This window comes from Protopterus annectens, chromosome 9.part0 (assembly GCF_019279795.1).
Source record: "Protopterus annectens isolate FY-2018-M chromosome 9.part0, PAN1.0, whole genome shotgun sequence".
Classification (NCBI taxonomy): domain Eukaryota; kingdom Metazoa; phylum Chordata; order Ceratodontiformes; family Protopteridae; genus Protopterus; species Protopterus annectens.
The window spans coordinates 1,292,737,345-1,292,761,453 of NC_056743.1; the positions used below are offsets into that span (position 1 = coordinate 1,292,737,345).

At 39.1% G+C, this 24,109-nt stretch overlaps 1 protein-coding gene across 2 annotated transcripts in view; it reads left to right on the forward strand.

Annotated features, from left to right (window-relative positions):
- The window catches only part of DDX56 (DEAD-box helicase 56), a 232,368-nt gene that overhangs the window by 11,445 nt on the left and 196,814 nt on the right, over nt 1-24,109 (forward strand). The window contains exon 1 of one of the 2 annotated variants that reach the window (XM_044084240.1): nt 18,569-18,625. The exons of the other annotated variant lie outside the window; for it this stretch is intronic. The gene's annotated coding sequence lies outside the window, so the exon portion shown is untranslated. Of the gene's footprint in view, nt 1-18,568; nt 18,626-24,109 lie in introns of those variants that run through there. 2 annotated transcript variants of the gene reach the window in all.

Genomic DNA, 24,109 nt, shown 5'->3' on the forward strand with positions numbered 1-24,109 from the left:
TCTAGGAAAAACCTCCTTATTTCCTGTAGTCAACCCCTCTTGGATATTAGCCACCATATTGACCATAGAATTGTTATTAGTTGTAGGTACTATGGTGCCACTCACATCAGTAATACTGATGTAAGCCTGATTCGACCTATATGCTTGAATGTCTCTCTTTAATTTATTTTGTTTTCTAGCTATAATAGTAGCTCTATGTCTGTCCGCCTTTGCTTCAATTCCATTATATAATGTTGAAAAATTATTGAAGCAGATGTAACTTTTTATACTTTCATCCATAGATTTAATACTGTCCTTGAGTTTAACTATTTCTTTTTCATAGTGAGAGACAAGCACTCTCATCATGGCCAAACCAGTCTCATTGTACAATTCTATTAAAACATTGCACAAATCATCACCAGGAGAGACACAGTTTGGGAATTTTGCCGTTCTCAAACCTTGCGGAACTATTTTACAACTAATACATTCCCCTAAGTATTGTACTTCCAAAGTTAGACACATACTTGAAAACAAGTCTCTCCAGTTCAAAAATGCACTTTTTGCATGAGTTGGAATCATGTAATTGTTTACTTACAGTTTCATTCATTGGAATCTCTGTGAAATTTGTAAACGGATTCTCATAAGATTTACTGATGTAATTCCATACAAGATTATTTGCCATACTTCGTGATTCAGCTCCCTCACCATTTCGGTTCACAGGATTTTCTTCACTGCAGGCTTCCAAGGGCTGAAAAGGGCGTGGGCAATCTCCCACTTCAGGTCTTAAAGCGCCCTCACCCTTTTGGACCTTTTTGAGGTTTAATTGTTCTTCCAAACAATTATCTTGGTGATGGTACTCGACAGTTGTAATGAAAAAGTTGATGTAGTAGGAAACTCTTCACCTCTTTCAGGAACTGGATAGGTGGAAAGATTTAACAAGTCTTCTTGTGAAGAAACCTCAGCTGACATCGATGTTGGTTCCAAAACAAAAACTGAAACAACAGTAAACCAAGCTGGAAAGCACAAACTAGTAACTTTGAAAATGAAAAAACCAGGATCCAACCAAGAGACACACTGAGGCACAATGAGCTAGCGCTTTCATCCAAATGTGAACTTCTTCAGAAAAACAAATAATAACCACCTAACCACCTTTTAAATGATTCATTACAGGAAATGATGTCATAGTCTGCGCAATAAAATAAATTTAAAGTAATACTATGTAAAATAATTAATATATCTATAAAAATGTATATACATACATATAGATAAATATAATATATCAGTATGTTATTCCATGCTCTATTTATCTATACTTTAAAAAACATTTTATATTAATGACTTCATTAAGCCCTGGGTATGTATCAGCCTCAAAAAGGAGCTGCCAAAATGCTTCCCTCTGTTCTGTTCTAATGTATTGTCAATATCACCACCAAACATTTTTTTCTCTAGATAATCTAAAACGAAAAATTCAAATTTCTTAAAATTCATACAAGAAAGAGCATGTCTAGCTAAAGAATTGTTTTTATCTTTTTTCTTTATAGCTAGAACATGCTCATAAATTCTACGTTTTAAAACTCTTTTTGTTTTGCCTATATAGTAATTTTTGCATGTGGAACAAGTAGCCATGTAGACTACATTTTCACTATGGCAATTAAAATATTTATTTGCCCAAAATGTTTGTCCCAAATGTTCTATTGTAATAAAGGACGAATTACACATGAACCTACATTGTTTACAGTCTTTACATGCAAAAGTACCTTTTTTATTGCTAACCAATCTATCCTTGTGAGTTTCTGACTTCTGAGAAGTTTCTAACTTCTGTCTAATGTTTGTAACTTTTTTATATGTAAACTTTGGTAAATACCCCAAAGATAAACTTAATTCATTGTTATCTAAAATGATTCTCCAGTTCTTCTCAATGATTTCCTTTATACACCAAATTTCATTTACTATTGGCAATGGAAATGCTATGTTGAATTCTAGATTTTTTCTTGTATTACTATGATGTAAACATATAGGAGCTCCCACCATTATGTCCTCAGAAGCCAAAATGGGCTGAGCAACACCCTTTCTTAAAAGTAAAACCTCTTTTTCTATTCCCTCTAACCACCTTCGGTCATAACCTCTTTGGAGAAATAATTCTCTAAGAAAGATAAGCTCATTTGAAAATATATGTTCATCAGAAGTGAGCCTACCGAGTTTGATAATTTGACCCTTGATAACCCCTTTTTTCATGTGTGTTTGGTGCAAACTATCCCTATGCAAATACTGGTTTGCAAAACAGGATTTCCTATAGATTCTACTTCTAAATTTTCTTGTAACATTATCTATGTTGAGTGTCAAATCCAAAAAGTTAATTTTGTTCACCATAACCACCTATTTTAAATAATAAACAATCTGTAGTGCCATTAAGGTCAGATACAAATTCAGAACGTTCCCCTGACCACAAAAAAAAAATCTGCTTTTGAACTTACCCCTGTACATATGAGTGTATTAGCAAATGGGTTTACTTTCATTCCACTGGTGCGAGCAGACCTTTATGATGTCTCCTTGGGTTTACGATGTTCGAAAGGGACATCATGTTGAAAATATTGTTTCCTGATGATGCTGGCTTGTGTAATAAATATAAGAAACCTAGTTCTTTTAACCCACACCTACAGCTGTCTGTTGAAGTTTTTATCCATGTATGTGAAGCTGAATTGCAGCAGCTGCTACATTGCAGAAACAGCAAACAAGGCAAGAAGTTTTACAGCTTGACTAAAGAATAATACACAGCCCTTTGAGTTACAGTCACAACCTTTAATACGTATATTGGCAACGGACAAAGGCGGTTCACTGGTTGAAATGGATATTGCATTATATACTGATAATATATTGACGTTTATCTGACACCAATGTGTACTCTCGCACAGATCTTAAGGGCATTTCATCTGTTATTAGCAGGGTTCAGAGTGAACTTCATGATTTATTGATGACTGCCAAGTATTATTTGTCCTGCATAATTGTTTATCTATTGATAATCCAATAATACCAATGACTAATGGTCTCTCTCAAATTCACAAAGATATACACGGACCACCAATGAGACTGATGTTTCTGTTAACCAGCCCTGTCCAGCAACAAATTTCTAATTATGTTGAGGTCAAGCTCAAACCTATTCTTAAATGTGCACCAGCAGTTTTAAGTGATACTGAACACTTTATTAATAAACTTTACACAACTGTTAGTGGATTGAATGACTATTCAGACCTTTTACTAGTAAAAGTGGATGCTACCACTTTTTTTACGGTCATACCTAATAGTTATGGCCTAGATGCAGTTACATTTTTGTCTGCACCACAACAGTGACTACACTAATGCCCAAGTTTCATTAATTTGTACTTTGTTGGAAATATAGTATTAAAAAGGATGTGTTTACTTTAAATGGTGAATTTATTTGCAGACACTAGGCGTAACTTTGGGCGCAGCTTGTGCCAATAACTATGCCAGTATGGTGATTGCTTTCTGGGAAACTGAATATATGTTTGTTGATAATTTGTTCTCTGAAGACATTGTTGTACTTTGTGCCGAGGTTCTAGTGACAAGTTTAACTCTCTCTTGCATTGGCTTAATACAACAACAGATTTCCTGTTTTTTACTGCTTGTAATTCTAATAGTATTGTTCATTGGATGATAATGGAAGTTTGCAAACAGAGATGTTTAGGAAGTCATGTTGGAGGAACAGTAAACTGCACAGGACTAGCATGCACCCGAATCGCACCTTTCGTAATGTATTGAAAGGGCAATTTGTAAGATCTTCGAGGATGCATACTAGTGATGCCAGGTTGAATGAGCATTATGCTTCACTTAGTGATGAGATTTTATGAGGGGCTATGGTTTATGAGAGGTTATTGATACCTTAGAGCAGGTTAAAGGCTTGCATCAAATGCAAGGGAGATCTTACTTTTCTGATATTCCACATAGCAGGAACAACAAGAGGCAAAATTCTGGTTGTCTGAGAATTGGTCTCGCCTATTCTAGTGAAGTGAATGACGTCTGTAACATTATTAAGAGAAACTGGCCGATTTTGCTGGCCGATGAAGGCATAAGTAATTTTATTGGAGACGAGCCCCAATTTTATTTTAAGAATGCAAATAATTTGAAACAGAGGCTATGTTTCAAAGGTAACTTTATGTCAGAGCCTTGTGTTAAATCTTCAAAAGTTGGTACACGCCCTTGTGGTTGTAAAGTCTGCTCTTTTATGTTTGAAGTCCCTTATTTTATTCATCCTGTTACTAATATGTATGATGTTTTATGCAGACTGTAGAAGTTCAAACTTGGTATGTTTAGCAACTTGCATAGTTTGTCTCAGTTTTTATGTAGTGATGACTCCTAGTTTGAGAGAAAGGGTGATGGAGCATTTTGGAGACATCAGGAGGAAAGTTAGTACGAATGCTTTATATAAGCATATTAATCTGCATTCTCACCATAGCTTTCACTTTAAAGTGATTCAGTTAACTACTAAAAAAACTAGAGGCGGGGGATCTCCTTAGTAAAACTGGAGCTAATGAACTTAAGTGGATTCTAACTTTGCAAGCAGGAATTATATTTTGAATGAAAGCACATCACTAGGACCTTATTTAAAGGACGCAAGATTAAGCATTGATTTGTTAACATAGTATTTATTTATTAGGACTTGATGTCAGCTGTTTTTATTGTAAAACCTGATTGGATGTTTTCATTTTTAAATTGTATTTAAGTTGTTTCTTGGTTTGTTTGAATTTAGTCTGAAGAAGTGCTTGTGCATGAAAGTGCTTATCTTTGTATTTAATAAATAACACTTGTCGTAAATGGGTGTGTGTGCCTTCGTTGAAGGTTGAACGTCGAGCAAGCACCTCGGCATTCGTGAAAATCTACTGCCAATCATTAGTGGACCGGAGTTCCACTGTGGCGACCCCTAACCGGGAAAAGCCGAAAGACAACAACAACAACTTGTCATTTTAGCTGTGCTGGTCATTCCTTCTTACCTTTGCAGGTCTGTAATTACCCAGGATAATTTTAAGACCACTCTTATGGAGGGGCCTCACCACTGCATCACTCTTCATGGATGAAATCAGTCAGTAAACATTGGTTAAACTGATTGAGTGGGTCTGCAAGGGCAGTTTTGCGCTGTTAATTAAGCAACTGGGTATATTGTCAGTCACATGGAGGAGCTAGTTTGGTCTTGGTTAGCAATTTTATAAATGATATTTAGAGATAATTGGTGGAATTAGGGATTCAGATACTTCAGGGCTTTGGATAATAGTCTCAGGGGTGAGATTTGCACTAAATTTGTTTGTAAGGGTATTAGCCTTGTGTTTGAATCAGACTGGAGGGTCTCATTAAGTCTAAATTCAAAATTGTGTAGGTTATCGATTCTTGGTTTTCTAATATAGTTAATGAAGGATGTGTAATTATTTTTGGCTTTAGACACTAGTGTAGGTTCACAGGCTCCTTTAGTGGATCTGATGAGGTTTTTCAGTTTTGCTTTATAATTATTTTGTAATATCCTTGAAGACTGGTTTTGGACCTACTATATTTTGAGGAGTTTCTTTCTTTTGTTGCACAGTTAATGTTTGGTGATGGACCACCAGGATTATTTTTTTTTCTGTCAGGGATTGCTACCTTCATACGTTTTTGATAAATAGGTGTAGAATTTCTTGTTGAGCTTGCTTGTGCTGGAGTCCTATTTGATTTCTAGAGTAGGTCGTGGTTGGCATGTTTATAGTTTTTAAATTCAATGGGGTAGGTTGTTGAAGTATTAGGGAGTTTTAAAGGGGAAGGTTACAAGTTTGTAAATCGGACTTCACTGGGAAAGGAGTAGTACGGGAGATGCAGTATTTGTAAGAATTGGTTCAGGAATGTGGTGGCCTTCATTTGGTTTGTTTACCATCAGTTCAGTCTAGAGTAGGAATTTTTAGGCATATTCTACATTGTATGTATTGATGTCTGAGTTTATTGAACAGTGATTACAGTTGCTCAAAATAATGGAGTTCTGGCTATTGGGAAGATTATTTGCAATAGTGAGAAATCTTATATAGCCATCAGGTGAGAAACAAATGTGTTCTGTAACCAGCTATTAGTTAGCTTAATGCTGTCTAGAGTAATCTGCAGTTTGAGTTCAGTTTTTGTATCTCTTAAGTATCTGCCTGCAGGTAATGCATTTCTTGACAAGTATGGAGAGTCCACCACAGTTGCATTTGTGTTTCAAGACATGAAAAGTGCAAAATCCCGATATAAAGGAAGTGCTGTCTTTACATTTAAACCAAGTCTCAATAACTATGCATAAATGGATATTAACCTGCATCCAAAATCTCCAAAGTTTTTTTTTTCTCCAAACACATCCATCCAGTACTGTAAAACAATTTTCTTTAGTCCTTATCGCCGCTGTTTGGAATATCCTCTTTGCAGATATTACCAGAACGACAGATCTGGGAACTTTGGGTGCACACTGTAGGAATCTGCTTAGTGCAGGTTTTATGTTTTAATGTCATGACCCAGGTAAGTACCTGTAACACTGCACTTATTGTTGTATGGTTGTCCTCTTTCTTGCAAGTCGCACAGTATTGTGAAAGCCTTCATCCATGATCAAGTAAAGTTGCTCTTTTTCTTTGCTTTTGACTGTTTGTTTCTTGTAGGTTCATAGGCAAGTACTAGGCTAGCTTGTCTTTTTGTCGGCCATTTTAAACCAAGCCTGTTTCTCTTTTGTGTGCTAGAAATTACCTGTCCTGTTTATAGACTGGCTTTACCCATCACGTTTGATAATTAATATATTATCCAATAAGTATAATTGGGGTCTTACCATAGATAATTTGAGGGGACCCATACATGGGGTAAAGTAGATAGGAGCTGCCTCTGTCCATTAGTAGTGCAGGGAGGCAGTCATTGGGTACATTTTTTTGTTTCCCATCCATAGATGTAAGATGCACTTGAATGTGGACAAAGATGAACTTTGTTTTATGTGGATATGAAGTCTGTTCTGGAGTAGCAGTATCCTCTGTAAGATATACCTGTTCCTCCAAACCATTCTGTTGATTGTTGTAGAAGAAGTTTAGATTCCTAGACAGAGTATTTCTGATGACATCTGACTTGCTGATGTGCAGTAATTTATTTAACATTTGTTAACTGGGAAAGTCCAACTTGGAACAAAGCCAATTTTTAGCAGAGGCCCAGGGAGAAACTCTTCAGATGCATGTCTTTGGAAACTCGCACGAATGCAGGGAGGACATGCAGATGCCGCACAGAAAGCACCCTAACCGAGAATCGAACTTGAGAACCTCTTGCTGTGAGGCAACAACGCTACAGCTGCACCACTGCACTGTCCGAATTTCCTCTTAAAATCAAATTGCGCATCACAGCAAGAACAACTTTGCTACTAGCATAGCTCACTTTCAATCTTCTGTATCTTGATTACTACCCCCCATCAAAAGGCTACAGCACAGTCTGCTTAGATCCCCCAATTAGGGATTCCTGGTCTTTAAACACACTTATTTGGTCTTAGCATTAAGGAAAACAGTCTTGAATAGCAGTGGTTAATTGACCAGTCTTCTTGCTGGTAATGAGTTATACAGTGGCAAAGTCTGAATTAAGCTAGTGGAATTGCTTCACCAACTTCTAGAAATATAGATGCTTTAGGGACTTCCAGGATGGCTGCACACTGAGCAGCAGGTTGATTATAACTCTTCTCATGTGAAATCTGAAAATGTGTATAAAGAAAAAGGTAAAAGTTAACAATCTGGATAAATTTCAGTTATTAACCTGTCATTACACTGCCTGGTTGCCAGCAGTGAAAACATTTAGTGGAAGTAAAAGAAAATCAAACGGAAAAGAATAAGAAGTAACTGTCTGGGAAGCTTTGTGCATGTTGGAAGTCTTACAAACACCAAAGTCACCACACCAATATAAAACACACACGTCACTAAAATAACTTAAAAAATCCATATAATGAAGAATGTACTCAGAAAATAAAATAAAAAATCCAGTAATTTGGTAGTATTTAGCTTTCATCTCCTGTAAGAGACTTCATCAGAATACAACTTCCTACATGAAATAATCCATTTAAATACTTCCAATTAATGACATCATAATTAAACCTCATTAGTCCCAGGAACTTTTACATAACCATTAAAGGAGCAATGTCTTAAAATATTAAATGCATTGAACAAACTAATAAAATTTAATACACATCATTCTCATATAATATCAAACCTACACATAATAATAATAATAATAATATTCATGAAGCAAACCACATATTGTAATAACATGAATGAAGTTATTTTAGTGACACTTATGTTGGAAGTCTTGTTTAGAGTCCCAAATGAGAGCTGATATCCTTTCACTTCTATTATTCTAACAGCTCATAGGCAGAGGGGGTTGGGGTTTGGGTTTGTGTGTGTGTGTGTGTGTGTGTGTGTGTGTTGTAATTTGACCTCGATCACCATGCTGAGGGTCTTCCTGTCTGAAGGATTAAGGCTGCATATTATGAACCCAGCATCCGTCTTTCCCCAAGGCTCCTATTTGTCCGGTGGCAGTGACACTGGTACAGTATGCTGGAGGCCTTAGCCTCAAGTCCCAAACGAGAGGCAATGTTATCCTTTCACTTCTGTGATTCTAGCAGTGCCTAAATAAAGGGCTATCGCTGTATATTTTTGTATGTGTGACATTGATGTAGGCCTTGGGTTTGAATCCCAAATGAGAGCCAATATTATCCTTTAGTATCATTAGCATAAACAACATAGAACTGAAAGTAAGAAAGTATGTTTTCTTTACTGTAATATAGCCAGGCTTTAAACTATAACAAAATAATAAAGGCTGTTAATAATGAGCTCTTGGGTTGCTGGAGGGGATGAAAAAAGTGTATTGGTTATATTATGTGAGTATTGGAATATTGTGCATTAAATAATTCTGTTTCTTGTTTTTATACGAGTGGAAGTCTTGACTAATGTTTTTGGTTTAAGCTATAGACAAGGGAATTTTTATAGCAAACAGTCTAGAAACGATGCGAATAACAATGAAAAGCATGAAAATGTTTAGTATTTATAACGTTACTGGCAGTTTATTTTTCTGTCCATGCCTGATTTTTTTAGCTGAATATAAGGAGCAAAGCAGGAGCAATTAGTCGTACGAGGTCTGACTGATATGTTCGAACTCTAAAAGGGTCCTTTCTTGCATTGGCAAAGCTACTAGCTGTTTTTTCCGATTTAAAATCTTTCATTTGGAAGCAGCGACTCTGCAGGTGCAACCGACTTGTCAGCAAAGCTCTGAACAGTGTGTTCTGAGTAATATTTGTACAAGGAACATAATTAGCGTTTAAAGGGGGAACTCGCAAGTAAGTTCAATGAAAAATGCAATTTGAAATCGTGGGAAGTGGATAGTTTTGTAAGTAATTGCCTCCGCAGCAGCCTTAGTGCTTCAGTGCAAAAAGTGTAACAGTGCACAGTTTAGTTAAGGGTATCAATCACTTTTTCTTGAGACTAAAAGTTAGTTTACTGAGAACATTCAGCTTTTTTTTTTTTTTTTTTTTTATATATCCTGTGAAGGGAGTAGAGAGGACACGGATGTATACTGTTTGTGTAAGTGGAAACACTGGCTGTAACATGCTCTTTCAGTATGATTAATCCCAACTTTTAAGAAGAGGTGATGCCTGTGGGTTTAACTGTCTATCTTCGGCAACTGCCCCACTATGGAAAGATAAACTCCCGGTTTGGAAGGTGTAATATAGTTCTGTGTGTGCTGTGAGTTAAAAATGTTTTTAGTTGCTTGTTTATTGGGTGTGTTTTTATTGAAGTGAAGGGTCCTGGAAAATGTTGCTTGGGTTCTAAAAGTAATGGGAAGCAGTAACTGTATACAGGATCAGTCTGCCAAACATTAGTGTGTGCATGTAAGTTGCAGGTTGGAAAAATATTCAGAGTAACTGTTATGTAGTATGTGGATGTAATAACATTTAATCAGAATGGCTGCTTTTAATATTAACATGGAATGTAAATGGTCTTGCATGTGTAGACAGAAGCAGTGAATATTATAGCAATAACCCACGTGTGGGTGTGGGTAATGCGGGATTTACCCACGGTTGGCGTGGTTTGGTCCCGAGGGACCAAACAAAGACAACCGTGGGTAAATCACGCATTACCCACACCCAGAAGTGGGTTATTGCTATTATACTATGACATTATTTAAGAAAAGAAATAATTACTTTTCTTAAATAATGGCATTGTATAATGCCTCTTTGCTGCCCTTCCGCAGCTGTCTGGTATCCGATGTACTGCGCATGCCTACGCAGTACATCAGAGCTATGGCCAAAAGCAACGGAGAAAGCAAGATCTCCGTTGCTTTTTACTGTTTCGCTATGTTAAATGGGAGATCTCCGTTGCTTATTTTAAAGCTGTCTCGCTATGTTAAACCCATTTAACATAGCGAGACAGGTTTAAAAAAAAAAGCAACGGAGAAAGCAAGATCTCCGTTGCTTTTTACACACTGTGTCGCTATGTTAAAGGAGTTTAACATAGCGAGACAGCTTTAAAAGCAACGGTGATCTCCGTTGCTTTTAAACCTGTGTCGCTATGTTAAACTCTTTTAACATAGCGAGACAGTGTTTAAATGAGACTTATACTAATGGAAAAGTCCGGCAACCGGACCTTTTCCATTAGTATAAGTCGATTACGCTGCACGCTGGCCAATCAGCGTGCACGTTTTGGAATATTAATGGGGGGTCATGGTATAATGAACTATATTGAGAACTATGGGTTGCAAATAGAAATGCTACAGGAAACACATTTGCTTAGAAATGAGGATGTGAATTTGATAAAGAAGGGATTTCAGGACGGACATTCAACAGAATTTGAAGGAGGAAGAAAAATGGGAGTAAACTTGATTGTGAGTTGGGCTTCAGTGGTGATTAGAAGAGAAGAAAGGGAAATAATACATTTGTGGTATTAAGGGATTATCTGCAAGGGAAGAGGATTACATTAGCATGTATTTATAATACACTTAAAACTGTTGTTGTGGAGCTTAGGGGTATTTTGGGGGAATAATAAGCTTTCGTCAGGGAATATTTATGGGAGGGGGCTGGAACCCGATCTGCGATTAATAAGGATGTATCAGTGGGACTTAGAAGGGAAGTGGAACAAAAGAAAGTAGATTTCTGAAGAAATGTACGAGAATGTTTTGGTGTAGAATATGAGAATTTAGTAGCAGGAATTCGGACAGGATTATTCATTATTCCCCAAGATACAATAATTAGGTTAGATTAATATAAACTATATTTTATGGGAGGCGTGTGTATTTAGTTGAATCCATCAGATTAATTTTATAAGTTCAAGCACCAGTAAAAACTAAGAAAAGATGTAAAGTAATGATTTAAAAATAACACAGTGGTACTTTCTTATTTACTGTTTACTGTTTTAAAAAATAAGGAGTAGGTGGTGGATGCCTTTCCAGAGTCATTAGGTAAGATACAAATCAGTTTAGACATAACTGGTGAGCGGAATATAATGAAAGTGGAGGTAAAAACATGGTAGAAATAAAATATGGAGAGAAAGAAGTGATGGGAATTATTTTTGAGGGGTTAACAAAATTTGAAAGTATTGTTGAAGGGAAATCCCTCACCCTCAGAACAAGGACAGGAGCAAATGCAGAGTGAATAAAGACCTGGGGATAGTATGCTTTCATTTAGAAGAGTTGCTGTTAAGCAACTATTTTTGGTGATCACCATGGAGTGCAAGAACTTATAGGGCAGTGACTTAGGCAACAGAAAGCATTGTAGCCAAACTTGGAAAACCAGTGATTAGAAAAATAATTGGAGAACTGTAGTGATACTATAAATATTATAAAAGCTTATAAAAAGCAGTGGAATAAGGAACCAAGAAAGAGCACATAGAAATATCTGTTTTGTTTGTCTTTTCGGCTTTTCTCGGTTAGTGGTTGCCACAGTGGAACTCCGGTCTGCTAATGATTGGCAGTCGATTTTTATGGTGCCAAGTTGCCAGCCCAACCTTCAGTGAAGGCACACCCATTCACGCATGTCTTTCAGAGGCCACTTGACCGCAGAGAAGATATGCAGACTCCACACAGAAGGCACTCCAGCCGAGAATCGAACAGGAGAAACTCTTGCTGTGAGGTAACAGCACTACCGCTGTACCACCGCGACTAACACGTAGAAATATCTATAAAGACCTTTAATTATGCCAAAGTTAGGAAAAGATGAGGCTCAGCAATTAATAGCCAGAACAGAAACAGAAGAGAGAAAGTCTTGTAAAAATTTTGAAAGCTACAGTTCATGGATTCATAGGTTCTTACTAGGCTAACTGCCCTGAAGGACCATTTTAAACCTAGCCAATAACCCATAGTCAGAATCAAGCCCTGCACCTTGTGTCTATGAGGTGAAGACCTTAACCATTATGAGGAAAGAAACTTGATCTGGAAGGTTTTGTTTAACAATATTTTTAAAAGGGGGGTGTGCCACCTTGCTGGAAGAAGGTTCTGGTGGCTGTGTTACTCAAGACCATTGAAATCTAGATTTCTGTAGACTTGTTTATTTTTAATTCATGAATGTGAAGTGTTTATACTAGATTGGAAAAAGGTATTGCCAGAGTTGGTTGATATGATCAGTGTGGTTTTGTGGAGGGGAGGAAAATATTTGACAACATTAATAGAACAATGATGATCCAGTGAGAAGAGTGCAAGAAAACACCACTAATATTAGTAAGTCTTGTTAAAGAGAAACCATTTTATAGAGTCTGCTAGAATTTTATGAATAGGGCAGTGGTAGCATTTGTGTTCTCTGATACATTCTTCTTCTTAACCCTATTATTGTATGAAGGGACAGAGACAACAATTTCGGTGGGAGGGTTCCTGTGACAAGCTGTGTTAGAACACAGAAACAAGGATGGGATGTCGTCTTTCCCCAGTATTTGCTTAATATTTAGAGCTGCTGGCAAGGAAAATACAGGTTCATAAGTCCATAGGAGGTTACTAGGCTAATGGCCCTAGGGCCTTTACAAGCCTAGCCATGTAATAACCCGAGTACCCGTATTGACCATAGTTAGATGGCTGTTTGTTAGCAGAGTGATTCTGTGATCAGCACCGACTGCTCCTGTCCATGAGGGACATAGGTGCCACCCTCCCAGGGTGAATTCATGGTCACCCATCTAGTTGTCAAGGTTGCACTTGAATAGGGTCATTGAGGAGATCTGCTTCACATGGAGTGGGAGCTTATTCCCGAGGAGCAGCAATGACTGGGGAATATATGTCTCTCCAGCATGTTCTGTTAATGTCAGGTGCTAGGTTGAAATCCCTCGAGCAAGTTATTCTTGTCCCATTTGATTTGTGGATGTGCAGCTTTTCTATTAGGGCAGGGTCCAAGTCTGCTCTGTAGGCCAGGCACATGTCGCCTCTCAGCAGCCTGTATGATGCAGAGTACAGTGACAGAACTTGTAGTCTTTCCATGCATGTTATGTTTTGGAGGTCCTGACTTCTCTTGGTTAGAAACCTCTGTGGTCTCTCCAGTTGTTGCAGGTGTTGGTGAAGTACATACAGAAGGGAGCTCTGTATTTAATTAGTGATCTGATATGGGTCAAGTACAGCAGAGCTATAACCTCCCTGGTCTTGGATGTGCATCTCATAAATAAGAGCATCGAAATGTAGAATGCTTTTCTTACCACTATGGACACGTGATCGAAGTTTAGATTGCTGTCAACCTGTGTTCCCAAGTGTCACACCACTGAGTTTGAGCTTAGAGGTGTGCTGTCTGTATCATAGTTAGCAGGGGCTACTTCTTTGCCAGAGGGGATAATGAGGCATTTTTATTTTTTTGTTTGGTTTTAACCTCACAGACTAAAACTTATCATTTGTCTGTCTGTCCTTTCTATAGTATGTTAACATGTTTGGGGGACACTATAATTGCACCCAGTTTACAGTCATCTACTGACTTTGGTAAAGCCACAGGCTATCTACCTTCCAAACAGTAGAGGGCCCAACACAGATCCTTGTGGTACCCCACTGTTAACTGGTTTACTGGTGGAGGTGGACTTCCCAGCTTTGACAGTGTGTGTTCTGTCGGTGAGCCATTTGCTACCCATCTAGTAATGTATGGGTTAATCCCCAGCTGGGAGAGTTTCTGTGTGATACCTGACTTAGCGATTGTGTCAAAGACCTTGGCTAAATCAAGATAGGCGTTATGTACTGTTTTGCCCTCATCAGCTTAGGTGACAGTTGTCAAAGAAGTCCACTAGGTTTAATAAGCAAGATCTACCCTTAAGAAAATCAAACTAGGTCATGTCAAGAGTTTGAAGGTCACCTGTGTCCTTGTGAATAAGGTCCATGATGTTTCTTTCCATGGCCTTGCAGATAAAGCTGGTTAGTCTTTTGGGTCAATAGTTCCCACGATCAGTTGATGAACCCCCCCCGTGTGCAAGGGGATTACTGTTGCTGTTTTCCACTCTGCTGGGACAAAGTTAGTTCTCAGTTCTTTATGGTTAAAGAGAGTGCCAAGCGGTTCCACTAGGTCTTGTTTCAGACTTGCCTGGGATATTATCTGGTCCCCTAGAGGCTGTGTGTTTGGCACTTGGAGAGTGCTTGTATGACCTGTTCTTTGGAGATACTTGATAGAGGACTTGGTGTCAGGAATGCTTTGGGGTATGCCTGGTGGGGACAGGAGGGTGAAGTTATTGCCAAATCTGTCAGCTAGTAGGTTGCGAATTTCCTCAGATTCAGTGCGAGTGGCACAGTCCACCAAAGTTTGGCACACAGCTGGGCATTCCCTTTTAGGTTTTGAATGTAGCTACAGAATGCCTTATGATTGTCTTTAGCTAGGGAAGCTAATTTAGACTCATAGCTAGCCTTAGAGGACTTGACAAGATATCTGATTTGCTTACTCAAGCTGTGGAGAGTATTCTTCCTCTGTTGAGTAAGCTCCCTACTGTTCTTGGATATGAGTTTCTTTCTTTTGTTGTGTAGTTTATTTATACTTGCAGTCTGCCAGGGTGGCTTGTTTTTTTTTTTGAGGGGAAGACCTGGTTTTGTTCCTGTTGGTTACAGCCAAGTCAATGCATTTGTTTAAGTGGCTGTATAGGGCATTTGTGTATTCACCTGCATAGGAGTCTGTGTTGGCAGGGGCTTTGAAACTTTTTATACTATTACCTAGTGGACAGTAGTTTGCTTTGAGAAATTTTTCACTCCTGTGGGGGTGTCAGGTTTGATCTTTACTTCAAACGAGACAGATTTATGGTTTGACCTTGCCAGGGAGGACAACACACAGGGGATTGTGCAGCGACCCCCTTTGTTGGTGAGCACTAAATCCAGGACCTTTGAGCCCCTTGTGGGGCTGTGGACCAATTGTTCAGGGAATTTGAATTAACAAAGTCCAGGAACCTCATAGTGATAGTGTTTGTGTTCATGTAAGTCACCCACTTGATGGAAAAAGTAGTTGAAATCTCCCATGACCCAAGTATTTGGCTGTATACCGAGAGACTGTAAAAGTCTAGGTAGGTGGTCTGCTTCTCCTGGCTCATAGTAAGGGACCTGTAGCTAGCGATGATGTGGAGGGTATTTTACCTATAGTTAATTGGACCTGGAGTTCAGAGTCTTACTGTTTCAGCAGTCTCGAGCTGTATTTGGAGTTGGTGAAGATGGATACACCTCCACCTGTGGCTCTTTCATGCTGTCTGTCCATTATGATGGATATATATTGTAGTAACTAGCGAGGATGGGCTAGATGAACCAGGGCTTGCTTGTGAGACTAACAAAGGCATCTGCTCTGTGGAGGGCTAAGGGTGGAAGACTGTCAACACCTCAGTATGCGCAGCAGAGTTGCTCGCTAGGTAGCAATGTGCAACTTCATTGTGCACAGAGAGGCAATGGAGCTAAGGAGGGTTCTCTAGCAAATGTCAAGAGGAAATTGTGTCTCAAGTGTTTGTGTCTACACATGGCAGTGCTAAACCCCTCAGTGTGGTGCTCGGCTATGCACAAACATGGTGCTTAAACACACAAGAAGTTTAACAGTTTTACTGCCATAACCAATAGGAAAGCAGAAAACTAAGCCTTTTTTCTAGCAATCCCAAACTTGGATGGGTCCTAGGCTACACACGTCTGCCATAAGGGTGCAGGAGAGCCTTCTTGATGTAGGGTGGTTGGTTTTAGTGCTGAGGTAATACCAAACAGCCTAGATTCTGAAAATCTGAATCTAGCCTATGCTATGAAATACAGAAGTACTAGAAATTCAAAGTGCAGAAAAAAACAGTCGTAGCAGTAAACGGTAAAAATGAAGCAGCAGTTAAGCAAAATACATTTCAAAAAGGTGCAATGCAAGCTTAAAATATACTTATTTTTTGTTGAACACGGTGGATACCTTGGATTTAATTCAGATAATTTAACGATGTAACTGGTATGATACTCGGTATAAGTTAGCTTTATTTACAGATAATATTTTGTACTTGATAAATCAAAGGGATGTTTTGGTGGTGTTAAACATTTTGAACCAGTTTTATGTTTTTTGGAGGTATAAAATAGACTAAGATGAAGGTATAACAATGGTTTTAGTGGTAAACTGTGTATCACACATGAATTGGTACAACAGTATTTCATTAATAGGGACACATTAATGAATTATTTAGGTGTATGGATTAAAAGGATTCTGTTTTGGCAGCCAAGGCTATTAATGGAGAAACTAAACAAAAGATGATTCAAAAACTAAGAAGCTGGAAGCTCATGATTTTGGATATGGCTAGGAAGATACAAACTGTGAAAATGTGTTTAGTCCCCTTTGCCTTGTATACACATCAAGCATGTTTTTATCGACCAGAGGAAAAGAGCTGAAGGAATTTTACCTGGGAGGAGAAATGAGCAAGAACTAAGTGGGATAAGGTGACTCTTCTATAGATCTGTGCGATTTAAGGTTTCCTGATTTTAAAGGAGTACTTTATAAGTATGCAGTTTGATATGTGTGTGTGTGTGTGTGTGTGTGTGTGTGTGTGTGTGTGTGTGTGTGTGTGTGTGTGTGTGTGTGTGTGTGTGTGTGTGTCTGTCTGTGTGATAGTGGTGGGGTTCAAGAGATAGAGAAACCAGGCTTTTGAATGCAAATCTGTAAGGAAGTAATTATACAGAATGTCAGAATACTTTCTGCTATTCATAATGGCTTAGTTCTTGTATAAGTACGAGAACTAAGCCAGTGAGGCAGTGGAGAAAGATTTTACCAATAGATGTGTCTGGTAATAGGGGTTTAGAAAAACGGTAAATGTAGTGGATGAAGTTAGTAAGGAAACCAAGGTACTGGGAGCAAATAATTTGAGATGGAAGGGTAATAGGGAGGGATGAGGCTAAAATGAAGTTTGGACTGCAGGTCAGAGATGGCCTTCTCTGTCGGGTTAGTAACAAGACTATAGGCTCAGAGAAAGTGACAGGTGAAAAAAAACTCTGGTAGAGTGTCTGGTTAAGTATATAACAGAAGCTTTTATTAAATATTATTGGTGTGTATAAAATAATGTCTAACTGTAAGAATCATCAGATGAGGATAGAAAAGATTGGGAAAAGAGTGGAAAGGCAATTAACAAGGGACGAGCAAGAAGAAGTGTGCATGTTCTGAAGTATCCAACAAAGTTCAGAATTAAGTTTTTACTTTTTTTCAGGAAGTGATTGCATAGGTATTTTTATAGACCAAGTAGATTTCAGAGAATTTTTCAACTATCACAGAACACATGCTGGAGATGGGCAGGAAAGAGGTAATTGGGAACTAGTTTTGTTGGGAATGTAACCAATTGGAGGAGTTTAAAAATTCCTGGTTGTGAGAAAGGAAATGATTCTTTCTGGGTGGGATCTAGGATCTGAGTTTTCCACATGTAGCAAATACTTGCTAGGCATAATGTTACTGGCTGCCAAAAAGCAATTACTAGATAATGGCAAAAGCTAAACCTGTTGTAATTGAAGTACTGAATATTGTGGAAAAAGGTAAAAGAACTGGAGGTGGAATCTTTAAAGAAAGGAGTGCTCAAATTTCATAGAAACAAATGGAATTTGTTGGAACAATATATGAAGAATAATGTTCAGGGAGGGGTGAGGTTAAAGTGAAAACTTCAACTGAGCAACTTGGGTAATGTTGGAGTGACTGAAATTTGCTAGTATGTATACAGCATGACAATAACCATGGAAATCCCCATGTCACATGAAAATGTAGCGATTAGACTTTAAAAAGAAAAGCGAAGAAATGTTGGTTTTGGTCTGCTTTGACTTGCTGCTAAATCGCATGGACTAGACATAATGTACTAGGTTTTCCCCAGTGGTTTGGCATTTTTTTTCACTATTTTAACACTACTTTAGAACCTTACAATATATTATGTTATGCTCTGTTGACTGCCTGCATTTTGTGTGATACAACATTTGCATAAATACAGTTATTCTAGTCAAGAGTGTTATTGTTTATATTGTGACCTCTTACTGTGTAAAATTACCTGTATTCTGTTTCTGTGTAAATAATGCAAAGCACTGTGCGCCCCTTATTTTTTTTCTCAGTCTGTATTATCTTCCTGCCTTTCACCATTGTTTGTTCTACATTTACTGTTTTTCCTTTGGCCTACAGAGTGGCCAAAAAGGATCCATGAACCAATCCACTTAATTTGCTAACAAAGAAAAAAAGCAGGTATTGCTGTGAAACACTGTTATGTCATTGCTGGTTAAGTAAAATTGCTGTTACCACACATCTGTAAATTATTTTGTTGTATTTTTGGTCTTGAAGCATAGTCATTCTTTATACTTTAAATACTTGAATTTTTCCTGTATGTTTTGTTTCCTTTATACTTTTGCTGATACATTTCATTTGGCTGAAGAATGTCCACTTATGTGGTCTACCTAGAATATTGACAGATTCCATGATTTTTCTGTTAAGAATATAGTGTTGCTTGTTTAATTCATTCCAGTTTTCACCTTTCTGTTTAAACAGATGTGAAACTTAAAAAAATGCATTGATAGAGTTTCCATGACAGAGCCATTTCTCATTTTGAGACTCTGGTTATTAAACAGGCCAGGAGACTGAAGACATTTACTGGGAACTACTTATTTATTCCAAAAGGAGACTGTGAATGTGGCCTGTTCAGACTTAAACAAGATGTTTGACAGTTTTCCACATAGGTGTGTGTGAGGCTAATGTCCCTGGGGCCTTTACAAGCCTAGCCATAGGATTACCCTGGCATCGTGCCACCTGACCTTAGTTCCCAGTGCCTCTGTCATGTAGAGCCACTGGAATTATCCCCGGGGTGAATTTTCTATTTCCCATCCACTTCTCAAGATTTCTCTTGGAGGGTCAGCGAGGTGCTCTGCTTGACATGTATGGGAAGTCTATTCCATAGCATGGGCAGTCTCTGGGTTATGAACCTGTTCCTCCAGCACGTTCTGTTGATTGCGGTAATGAGGTTGAGGTCTCTGGAGTACGTGGTGCAGAGGGATTGGGATTTCTTTAGATGTAGCATTTCTAACGGAGTTTGGTCAGACATGGCTTTGTAAGTCAAGCCGAGATCGCCTCTAAGTAGGTGATATGAGACGGAGAATAGTTGGAGTCTATAGAGGATAAGTGTTTTGGCCTAGGATCCTCTTTGTGAGGTACTTTTGGGGCCTCTCCAGTTTTTGCAGGTGTCTAGTGAGGTACATGCCAAATGGGGCATTGTACGCGATGATTGGCCTAATGAGGGAAGAGTAGAGGGAGACAGTGACCTCTTTCTTTCTGGATGCATAACCTTTAGTAATGAGATGTGCCACATAGAAGGACTTTCTGACCACAGTGGCAATGTGGTGATCAAAAGAGATGTTGGTGTCAACATGTGTCCCAGATCTTTTATAATGCCGCCTGTGTTCAGTGGACTACAATCGATATGGTAATTCAGGGGAACTGGGTTTTTCCCAAAGGGGACAATGACACATTTTTTGGCATTGAGCTTAAGGCCATGGTTCTGACACCAGTAGTTGGTCTCTGTGAGGCCATTCTGTAGGAGGTTAACATCACTTGGGGAGTTAATAGCTCCCAACTTGCAAATCGTCTGTGAACTTTGTCAGCCAGAGTCCCTTTGTGTTGGCCTGGACTTCAGAGAAGTAGATGCCAAACAGGAGAGGACTCAGGACTGAGCCCTGTGGGACTCCACTCATGACTAGTCGGCAGTCTGACTTTGAGTCAGCTACTTTTCACACTGTGGGTTCTATCTGTGAGCCAGTTTGCAACCCACCTAGTGATATAGGGGTTGATGCCTAGCTTAGTGAGTTTTTCTATGATTCCTGAGCGGGGAATTGTATCAAAGGCCTTGGCCAGATCAAGGTAGCTGTATGAACCACCTTGCCTTCATCCATAGCTCTGGTGACTGACTCGGAGATGTCGACCAAGTTGAGCAGGCATGATCTACCCTTCACAAAACCAAACTGTGTGGGATCCAGAGTTTGGAGATTCCCTATATCCTTGTTTATTAGGTCCATGATGATGTGTTCCATAGCTTTGCTTAGACTCGTCAGGCTAATAGGGCCATAATTTCCAGGGTCTGTAGTCGCTCCTCCTTTGTGTAGGGGGATGACTGTAGCAGTGCACCATTCAGTAGGAACAAAACCTGAGGTGAGGCTGTGATTGAACAGGGCACACAGGTGAGGTGCCAGTTCCCTCTGTAGTTCATGTAGAATGCAGCCAGGGATATTGTCAAGTCCCATAGAAGCTGTATTCTTGGCCTTAGTGCTGTTTTAACCTGTGCAGCAATAAAACTCGGTGCCTGGCAATCTACTGGTATTGTGATTGGTCCTTTTGGGGCGGTATAGTTGGCACTAAATCTGTCGGCCATTATATTGGCAGTATCTGTTGGCTCAGTGTAGGCAGTACCATTGTGCAGTAGCTCAGAGCAAATGTGAGTATTGCCGTAGAGATTCTTTACATAACTATAGAAGGCCTTGTGGCTGTCATTACTATCTGCTGCAATTCTGTTTTCATAGCTAGCTTTAGAGGATTTGATGAGGGATCTCAACTTTTTGTTGAAGCTGATGAGGGAGTTTTTACAGTCTTGGGACTTCACTTTATTCTGCATCAGTTTCCTCCTTCTGTTGTAAAGGTTGTTTATGGCAGGGGACCACCAGATTGGCTTCCTTTTTTGGAGGAGAGCATCTTGGTTCTATTGGGTATGTTGAGATCCATGCATTTGTGTACATGTTAATACAGTGCATTGGTGTATGATTTGGCAGTCATGCAACTATTCTCCATTTGCATGGGTGCCACCTCTGTTTTTAGGAGCCCAAATTTAGCTTTGGAGAAGTTTTTCATGATGATTACCTTTGCGGCGGGTGGGAAAGATGTGGCTTTCCAAGGTGATTTAGTTTGTGGTCGGATCTAACCAGGGAGGAGTTGACTATTGGTGTAGAGCAACAGTTGCCCATGTTAGTAATGACCAGGTCAAGGATGTTGCTACCTCTAGTGGGGGTAAGAACAAGCTGGTTCAGGGCATTGGAATTAATGAATTCCAGGAAACGTTGGGCAAGTGTATTGGTACATGGGTAGTTTTCCCAGTTAATGGAGAGGTAGTTGAAGTCGCCTAGTATGAGTGTGTTAGGCTGGACCCTAATATTCTCCAGGGTGCTTAGGAACATGGAGTGTGAGTCTTGGGACATGGTTGGGGACCTGTAGCAAGCAATGACCTGAATCTGTGTCTTGCCCAATGTTAGCTGCACCTGAAGTATCTCTGATGAGTTATGTTGGGCTACCAGTCTGGAGGTGTGTGCATCCTTTATGAATATGACAACACCACCACCTTTAGAGCTTAGACCCAAGTTCTGGGGCCGAAAGGTGTGGAATGAGTTATAGCCTGGTAGTGCAGGGGTGCTTTCTGCTGCCTTGAACCGGGTCTCTGTTACATCACAAATGTCGATCTCCATTTAAAGGAGCTCTTAGAGCGAGTGCATTTTGAGATATGGACTTCTAGCGTTGAGCAGCATGATAACAGATTTTGTTATCGAGTTATGTCAACATTCAGAGTATGAGTTTAGGTTAACTGCCCTTTCTTTGCGGCATCTCTAGAGACTCCACATCATTCCTTCTTCAGCTAACCAGGGGGTGTAATATAGCTAGTGTTGTAAACTTTTATGCATGTCACTTTATGGACCCAAGTACCTCAACTAATTATCTAATATCTGCCATTGCTCCACCTTGTACCTTCTCTGTTCCTCCTACTTTTACTTTACATCACTGAAGTGTTTCCTGCAAAACTAAAATCTACACTTGTCATCATTCATCCATGCCCCCTCGTGAGTTTTCTCATGTATTCACTATACTTCCCCTTCCCTAGTACCATTGCACTTCCCAATGACCATTATCTTGTCTTTCATTTTACCCAGTCCTTGAAGGTTTTGGGATAGAGCCGAGACGTCAGAGTTTTATTGTACCTAATAAATCTGTGGAATACGCTGGCTGGTTGTTTTTTTGTATATGGTACACTGTCTGCCAAATATTTGACTGTATTCCACATCTGTTGTACCTACAAACATTCCTAGTGCCAGTGGAGGTTGTTTTGCTTGTCTTTGCAACAACCGTAATATTTGTTAAAGACTCTCGATCTTCAGCCGTGTGCGGGGTTGGGCCATTAGAGCTAACCACTAGTAGGATCTGACTTTGTACATGCGATGCTTGTACTTCCTCTCCAATTCAATGTTCCCTTTAGTTTTCACTGTATTTCAGTCCACTGTCCCTTATTTAACTTGGCCATTGAATCTTTTTAGTCAGTTGTCTGTAAAGACATTGTTCTTCTAATTTCCTTCTACCCAACTCCTTGTATATCTTGCCTGTTCTGTCCTTCTGCATTGTTGCACCTCCTTTCTTATCCTCATATTCCTTGCCTGTCTCCCCCCGCTCTCTCTTTATCACTCTTTTTAGTTGCCCATTCAAGAGTTTCATAAGTCAACCAGTCTGCTTCTTAGTACATATTGATTATTAATGCTTTCACAAATGTCCCCACAGCATTTCACCTCCTTCCAAACACCAGTGAATTGTATTCCTACCTCATATGCTCCCTGTAGCACACTTTCCCATTTCTAAGTACTGGAGACATTCCCAACCATTTAGTCATGTCTTTTAGTCATTGTGTCTGTTTACCTGTCCTAAATATCCATGTGACAACTTCTGTTTTTCTTCTGCCATTTCTCCCACCCTCTTAATTATTGTGACATATTGACTGCTGCTGCATAACTCACAAAGTCCAGCATTCCCCATTGCTTCACTTCCTTACCTGTTGTTACTGTATATTTTCCTAGTCTCACTCCTCTCTTTTTCCAAGTAAATCTGCCACAGTTTTTTAGACCTCCCCCCTGCCCCGATTGTAGACAGTACTGATGTCGCCAAGTGGTGCAGTATAATACTAGCGGTGCAGTCATGACTATACTTTCCTGCTTTATTTTAATCCTACTCATGCACTGCCTTTATCTTGTGCAGATTTTATATTCTGAAACAGTGTTATCAGTTCCTAGTACTTCCTTGTCTATTTGTGTGTTCATCTTCCCTATTTGACACGTGCATGCTCAGATTCATGTTAAGCATTGGTGACTTTAAGGCATAAAATATCAAACCAGCTGTATCTTTACATACCTGAGTTCTATTCAGTATTCCAGGTAACATCCTGTTCACATCTGTCAAAAGCAGCATATTCATCCAAAACTGTGTTTCAATTGCCTACTTTACAATGTAGCCCTTACTTTTTGGGTCAACGTATCACTCCAAACACTGATGATATGACAGGGAATACTCTTGCTCTTTTCCATGTCCTGAATGTACTGCATTTGATACTAACCCATTTGCTACATTTATCTGTTTAAATGTCTACACGTCTTTTATTCTCTTAACAAAAGGTCCTGTCCTGTCTACATGCTCTAGCTTCTTGAGTAGGGACTCCTACCCTACTGTATTAAATGCTTTTTGAATGTGAGAAAGTATAATCCCTGCTTCCATTTTTCTGTCTCTTACATTCGGCAGAGTCTGTTAAAATCTGGCTTCCCCTTCAGAAGTCTTGCTACACTATTCCAGTACCTGGAATGACAAAATGGGCCTAAGTTAACTAGATGTTGCAGTCACTCTTCTCCTTGCACAATCAGTGTAATGGAGTTAAAAAAAAACTTTTTT